This window comes from Phascolarctos cinereus, unplaced genomic scaffold (genome assembly GCF_003287225.1).
Source record: "Phascolarctos cinereus isolate Bilbo 61053 unplaced genomic scaffold, phaCin_HiC Scaffold_726;HRSCAF=1367, whole genome shotgun sequence".
In the NCBI taxonomy this organism is placed as follows: Eukaryota; Metazoa; Chordata; class Mammalia; order Diprotodontia; family Phascolarctidae; genus Phascolarctos; species Phascolarctos cinereus.
This window is the reverse complement of record NW_027556098.1, coordinates 26,153,715-26,161,667: the sequence shown is the minus strand read 5'-3', so window position 1 is coordinate 26,161,667 and position 7,953 is coordinate 26,153,715. Positions and strand designations below refer to the sequence as shown.

General features: G+C 34.1%; 1 pseudogene; it reads right to left on the bottom strand.

The window, feature by feature from the left end:
• Positions 1-486: 486 nt before the first annotated feature.
• Positions 487-6,172, bottom strand: LOC110212786 (dynein light chain Tctex-type 3 pseudogene; annotated as a pseudogene).
• Positions 6,173-7,953: the final 1,781 nt, after the last annotated feature.

Genomic DNA, 7,953 nt, shown 5'->3' with positions numbered 1-7,953 from the left:
TTAAATAGTTACTTTAAAAAACAAGCTAATTCTAGTTACTACATAAGAGTACTTGATAAAAAAGAAAAAAAAACACATAATACAGTATTTTGCATGTATAATCAAATAAGACACTGATAATTATAGAACTTAGAACTTGGATTAATTTATATAGACTTAGGTAGGTTAGAATTTTATTTTTCCAACTCGAGAGTATTATCCCAAACTTAATTCCTTCATTTTCCTGGATACATAATATTAATGAAAAGCTGGTGAGAATACATATGTAATTTAGACTTAATGTTTCATTTTTCTGGGTTGGATATTTTTCTAACTATGAAAATATTTCAAGTATGCTATGAGTCATAAAATTAGTTATAATGTTCACGTTTTGCTATTCTGAAGCCAATTACATGCTTTCACTTCTAACACAATAAAGTGATTAAAAATGAATAGCTTTTTTCAAGAACATTTTTGATCATTTGTTATACTAATATTTCCATTTAGCTATAGGATGATAGCAATGGCAAGAACATTGATGGTATAACTGATGGTTTGATTCTCCCATCTTCTGGTACAGGTTCCATCAGATATAGTATTCAATAAAAACATGAACTGGCTGTGTATCTACTCTTTGGCATCACTGCATAAGTACCAGTATATTTATCTGTCTTCCCTAACCTTACCAAATGTGTTAAGGATTATTTCAGTATGATTGCAATCTATTTATTGACATTGTTTGTGTTATGATCCACATCACCCGGTATAGTATCTATATACTCTTCCACAATATCGTGTACTTCATCAGCATTGAAGCCAAGCTCATCATTGTGGAGCTGATATTCCTCCACGGCTGTGGCTGCTCTACCTAAGGGTAGGGCTTGAGGAGGTAGGGCCTCCTTTAAGGGTCCTCATTGGCCTCTAAGAGAAGTCCCTCATAAATTTTAAATTTTCTTTTTTTTGGGGAGGGGGCGAGACAATCGGGGTTAAGTGACTTGTCCAGGGTCACAGAGCTAGTATCAAGTATCTGAGGCTGGATTTCAACTCAGATCATCTTGAAACCAGGGCCAGTGCTCTGTCTACTGTGCCATCTAGCTGTCCCAATTTTAAATTTTCAAAGACTAATTTTATAGGTGGGAAAATTCCAATGTATTTGAATAACATATGGATTCTTATTAGGACTATCATGTATTGTTCCAAATTAATGGAATTGGAAATACTGTGCACCTTAAATTGGACTATAAATTCTAGGGCATAAATTTCAGGAGTACGTGTTTTGAATTGGCCATGCCAAGTTTCTCAGAATTTGTAAGGCTTTGAGACTACTTCAATAATTCCTCTTAATTTTAATTGCACATATATTCAAATATAAATGAAAGTTGTTTATGGGGTGTGTGTGTGTGTGTGTGTGTGTGTGTGTGTGTGCGTGTGTGTGTGTGAGTGTCTGTCTATTTAAATTTGCTTCTAAAAATACTTTTGAAAACTAGAGCAGGACTACTTTCGGTTACTTGGATTCAGTGACATAAAAATTGTAATATGTATGATAACCTACAGCTTAAAAGTTGGAGTTAAGGTTTTATCATTGCCTTTTGCTTTCTAAATATCTGGATAAGCCAAGGTTTTATCGTTTTTGTTTTTAATGTGTATATGTAAAAAAAAGTTTATTTAAGAGTTCCCCTCATAAAAATGTAATATATTTATGTTGTGGGGGGGACACTTCTTCATCAAACAAAAATGTTATTTCACTCCTTTAAATTTAGCGAAGAAATATAATTTATTGTTATATATGGAAGCACCAATTTAATTTTTCCAAAATTTTTTTTTTTTAGCACATGTTACCAAGCCTTCTAGTCAAAGGTGCTCTGCCATCTCAGAGATCGTGGTTAGTGATATCTTATGTGGCAATTTCAGTTAAACCCTTCTGGGATAACAATGATGCTTTTATTTCCTTTGATCTTTGCTAGTCCAGAACTTGGAACTTGTTATAGATTTGGGTGACTTGATTAGAAAGTACCTAATATCATTAAAAACACAAAAATGTGTAACTATGTTCTTGTTAATAAGGAGAACTTTTTCCCTTGACAGCCAGTGGAAGAGTCATATATGTTGTTTCAACTGGAAAAAAAAAATCCTCCTCAAAAAACCCTATACAAATCAGTTTTTAAAATCACACTTCTGAGCCTCTGAATATGTAAACCCCAGAGTTTCAGGTCTATATGACAATTATGATGCAGTTAGAACTATTTTGTGTGCCAGGTTAGAGCTTATCAAGGCAAATTTAAAGCGTGAACTAAACCAATATAAAGGTGGAATTGGGAGGGGGGAGGTAGGAAGAGCAGGAAACAAAGATGCAAAGGAGTAACCTTTATAACCTGAAGGAGACAAGAGATGTTCATTAACATGGTGCAGCAAGTCCTTAAAAATATGAAGGCTCTCAGAAGCCTTCCGACCACCCCCAGAGCCCAGAAGGCCTTGTTGTTTCACAGACCTTGGAAAGGTGAAGATGGGCTCCTGACACTAAGCTTTTCATTTGAATTCACTTCCTGCTTTCTCACTTACTGAGGTAACTTCCCCTGGTACCGATGTAGGCTTTCTTCCCACACAGAGTGACTCTGTATTTGCATTTTGGTTCTAATACTGAATTCGCCTAACATGATTCAATCTTATTTTCCCAGTGGTACCATTAATATTTTAATTTAATCAGAATTTCAGGAACTTGTTTGCCATCCAGAGCAACTTGGTTACCTGTCAGCCTCCATCAGCTTGTCATATTAGAGGTGATTGTTCCCTGAATCTAATCTACTTTAAATGATTTCATTGGGTAGAGGTCTATAAATCATTTCAGAATGGGCCTGACAGATGAAGGCTTAGGTAAGTAAACAAATCAGGCTGGCTTTACTTTCAGCAGCAATGAACTTGGCTTTATCAACTTCTCATTGATTTCCATACTCTAAAAGGTCAAAAAAAATCTCTTTAACATCAAAAAAAATTATTAATGTAAGTATGGTATTGCAATCGACCATAATTAAGATGAGCTCCCATGTTCTGTGATGAGGATGACTTCTCACAGTCTTACACATTTCAAGAAAACTTCAAATGCGCTCTGAAATGGCAAATTCATATCCAAATGAGTTTGCTCTTCTCTTTCCAATCAAAACAGAATTTAAGTGAATATTAAGGTGCTCAAGATACCCCCTAGACTGAGTGAAATTTGTAAAAGGAGAAAATAATAAGATCAGGCTGTATAGATAACAGAAGTCCCACACATGAAGGGATAAACTGATCTTCTTTCAGCTGCCTTAAACAGTCAAAGGACAAAAACAACCCTTAAATAAAAATCCCCAATACTACAGGAGACTCAGACCTACATTATAATTCAGTTTGGTTCACTGTCAGTTGTTGAGATAATCAGTGATTATCAGCAAGCAGGAAATTGTCAGTAACTGAGATGAACGAGGTGATATTGTATTCTGCAAAAGGTATCTCTGAGAACACTTTTACCTCTGCATTTAAATTTCAAACATGGTACATATGTGTGGTGCATAAAAACTTGTTTGTTTTCCCCTTCTCTCTACCACTAAAGAGATAAATTCCTTCTGGGGAAAAGCTCATCCTATGTTAGGTGAATTGCCAAGTGGTATTTTCAAATGCAAAGAAATAAATTCATTCTTTCATTCATTAATTATATAAGAGACTACTGGTCTTAATTGCAAGAGGGCTTACATGTTCTGAAGTGGTAGGTGGCTGAAGAGGTAAGAGGTCATATCAATAATTTTTAGCAAGCATAGGTCTGACAAAAAAAATAAGAGCTATCACTAAAAGAATAAAAGTATTTATCTTAAAATGTATAAACCTGTCTACTTAAAGTTTGATTACTCTCAATCTTGCCCTGATTTGATTTCCATATAATTCCCACATATCTAAAAATAAACAAAGTGATTTTATAGGTAGAGAGCATGAAATCAAGGAAGATCAAGTACATAGTTAAAAATACTACTCAGTGTAGCAGTTTTCTCTGGTCTATATAGACACGGGGAATTAAACAGTTATAAATACGCAATTTTATGACAAACTTTTCAGACACTGTATTTTAATGTTTTGTTGGATTTTTATAAATAATGGAATATAATCTACTATGAACATACATAGGTATATAACAGCAGACTTGACATATTTAGAAAGGTTCATTATGTAAAAATGGATGTGACTATCCACATAGTGTAAGGAAGTCATGACATTCATTTATCATTTAAAGTGCAAATCTATTACTAAATGGTGAACCTAGGCAAAATTAAATTTAAAACTTGACTGAAAAGACTAATGAAAGTATTGTAAAAAACAATTTCATTTTATAAGGAAAAGCAGCTTTGCACATTTTGCTCTCTGAGTTTATAAAGTTACTCGTATTGTTTGAAACTAAGTTTTATTTTAAAGGCTGAATATAATTTTTGTAACAAATATAACTTCTGTAGCAAAACAAATATAATTTCTTTAAGAAAACAAAGACTTAAAATTTATCTTAGTTATAAGGTGACTGTCAAAAAGAAATGAAAAATAAACTGGATATCAAGGGATTAAATTATTTTTTTCTTTACCCTGCATATTATATAATTAAAAATGAGGGGGAAAAAAAAGACACAGCCAAAAGCACTTTATTTAGTTGCTGAATCCAAAATGCCAATAGATCATGTGGCCTCTGATTTTCATTTACAAATTATAATTTCAATCATGTTCATCTTTGATTAACGAAAAACGCATACTTTAAAGAAATTGCCCTACAATGGTACACTACCTGCAGAACTTTCACTGAAAAACTAATTTTTAGAAGAATTTGTGGTCCTATTCTACATTGATACTTACAGCCATAAAGCACATGCATACAAATAAGAGTGGTCTCATAAGTGGTGACAGCTGTGTGCTGGCTGTCAAATTCTTTTGGACAGAGAAAAAGTGATTCCGTATTTTACTAAGGAATTTTACAAAGTTCATCTTTTAGCCTTTCAATCATTCCTCTTGAAACTGCAAGTAGTTTGATTTGAAAGGATTTACACCTTTGAATCAATAGTTGGTTGTTCTTGTTTTTTTCCCTACAGACTTATTCCTCAGAAATATGTCTTCTCATTAATGTACCTAAGGATCTATACATTCATTTCTGCTTTAATAGTCATTTCTGGCTTCTCCTTTCTGCCTCCCAGCTAGCACATGAAAAAAAAAAAAAGAACAGCCTGTCATTATAGAGCTTAACTTGGGGGGAAATGGGATTGGCGGAAACACTATTTCCCTTATAACTAAATACACTTGGATTGTAGCCTTCTGCTTGATAACTAGGCCAAGAGTGGTCCAAAAGGAAGTGTGGCTTAGTAATCAGTGGCATCGGACTTTTCTCGGTCCTATGTGCTATTAGGTTTGTTCTTTGTGAGGAAAAAGATGATTGTGATAACTCTGAATGTGTTATAACTAGTCTCTCTTCTTAGGAACCTGCACATAGAGAATACAGGGTATTTCTTTCTATACCATTCCTCTATCCAAACTGAAAACAAGACAGTATGGAGGGTAGAATACTTCAGAAGGGGAAGAGGAAGGATAACTGAACCTTTGTTCAATAAATAGAATACAAATGAATATATGCCTATAGTCCAGAATGTAGGTTAATCTTCAACATTTAAAAAATAAAAACTTAAATATGAGTTATTTGTTGTAAGGTCATATTTAATGTAAAGTATTTAAATTAAGGAAAAATATTTTCAGTATCTCATTTAACAGTATATAATAATACCTTTCAGTTCTAGTTTCAAAAATGCATTTTTTCCATGATGAAAAGGTTGACTTCTACACAAATAAACAAAATTGTCATTTAATTTTACAGACACATAAACACACATATATAGATACGTGTGTATATATGTATTTCCATTCTCTTTACAGCTAGCAAAGTGTTTTCCCAAGGTTCAGGTTTGACATATCACTCCCACACTCAGTAAACGCCAATGCCCCCAGTCCACTAGGATGAAATATCAACTCTTATGTTTGTCATTTAAAGCCCTTCACAATCTTTCCTCTGCCTATCTTTCTAACTGTATTATACATAACTCCTCTTTGTGCACTCTTTCACCCAATTGAACTGGTTTTCATACTGTTTCTCATACTTACCACTCCATCTCATACCTCCCTGTCCTTGTACTGGCTGCCCCATGTCTGAAATGCACTTCCTCCTTACCTCCTCCTCTTAGAATTCCTAGCTTTCTTGAAGTCTCAGTTTAAGCACCACCTTCTATACTCATTGGTTGAAATAAAGATGAATAAACTGAAGTTAGTTGAAGCACATTCACATATTATAGGAAGAGATAATGGATCATTGAATTTTCAGCACTGCTTGATTTTTTTATCCTTTAAAAAATCTGTATTTCACTTTGCTCAAGTAGAAGAAAAAAGATCACATTATTGTAAAGATTCAGAAAAGGACTCCTGAGACAAAAAGCAAAATTCTTCCCTTTACAGTTGGGAATATGTTAAAATATTCTAACTTTACTGCTTCTATGCATGGATTCTTCAAGGCAGTCATATTCTTAGATTTATGGTAATGGAAGAAAGTTGCTTCTCACATGATGTAGCATAGGCATTGAGTAAAGAATCTGGCTTATAATGTTTCCCAATCTCTGAAAAATTTTTCACTGTTGCTTCCCCCACCCCCCACCTTTGCTCTTTTGGCTACAAATCAAACCCCAGCCCTAGCGTAATCCCAGCTGGAATTAACAATGTATATATATTACATTTTCTTAAGGTTCCCTTACCCCATCTTCTTCCACTGGAAAAAAAGAAAACAACTTACATTTTTTAAAAAAGAAGGAAGAACACTTGAAGTGTTCCTTCCAACAGCCTTCTTCTTCAGTAAATGAGCAGACCTTTTCTCACTTTTGAATATGGGGGCAATGGTGAAAGAACATATTGACAGACTCTTGTCTTGCTGTGACCTGCAGTCCTTCAGCTAGAATTGTTGGGTCAATGAGTATTCATCAATTAATTGTTTCTTCTCTTTGGTTTGTATTCCATTGCCTAATGGGTATATCGCCCACTCTTTGCAAATTTACAAAAGACAAAGGAATCTCAGTCACTCTCTTTTGTGATCTATGGATCATTTTAATTGTCAGACTTTTATGGGCAGTGAGGTGTTATTTTCATCTTCTATCTCCAGCCACTATGTTTCTAGCAAATTGCCCTGTACTTCATACTCGTTTTTTAAATTTACTTGAGATGTCTACCTTAAGGAGGAATTAGCTACACTTACAGAGAGATCACTAAAATTTTATTATGAATTTTTCCTCTTAATTCATCTCCAAAGTTCTCTATAAAGGTTCTTTGTTTTGGAGAAAGGAGGGACCTCTTATTCCATTCCTTTTCAACCTACAAGTATATTATTAGAAGACTAATTTGTTCTCATACCACTCTGCCTAACCTCAGGCCTGGGAGAAAGAGGTCAAGTATATCAGCTCTTTGGCCAATTTAGTCAATGCACCCAAAGCTTTTGTGCATGGAAACAGCCTATGTGTGGGGGATTATAGATTCTGACAAAGTGTTTCATGAAGCAGGGAGATACACTGGAGCAGCAACCTTCAAACTGAGCTAGTGATAAAATAAACAAGTAGATGTTGCTTCATCTGTAGCGAAATTGCATGTTAAATATTTGGACAGAGGCTTAATAACTGTTTAAGGGATCAAACTTGAGAACATGGAAACATATGAAATACCAATTTGTAGAAATCTCTGAAACAAAGCATATCTGAACTCTTCCGAGAACAGATAAAATGTCAATTATATTGGAGATTCTTGACACACTGATGAAAATTAAGAAATCTGAAAAACTGGCAGACTCTGGCCATTAAACATTTTGGATTTTTTAAATTTAGTTTTGACTTTTAAAAGTCCATAATTTTCTCTTTTTGTCTGTCCTCATTTTCTATCTTTCCAACTCTTTGA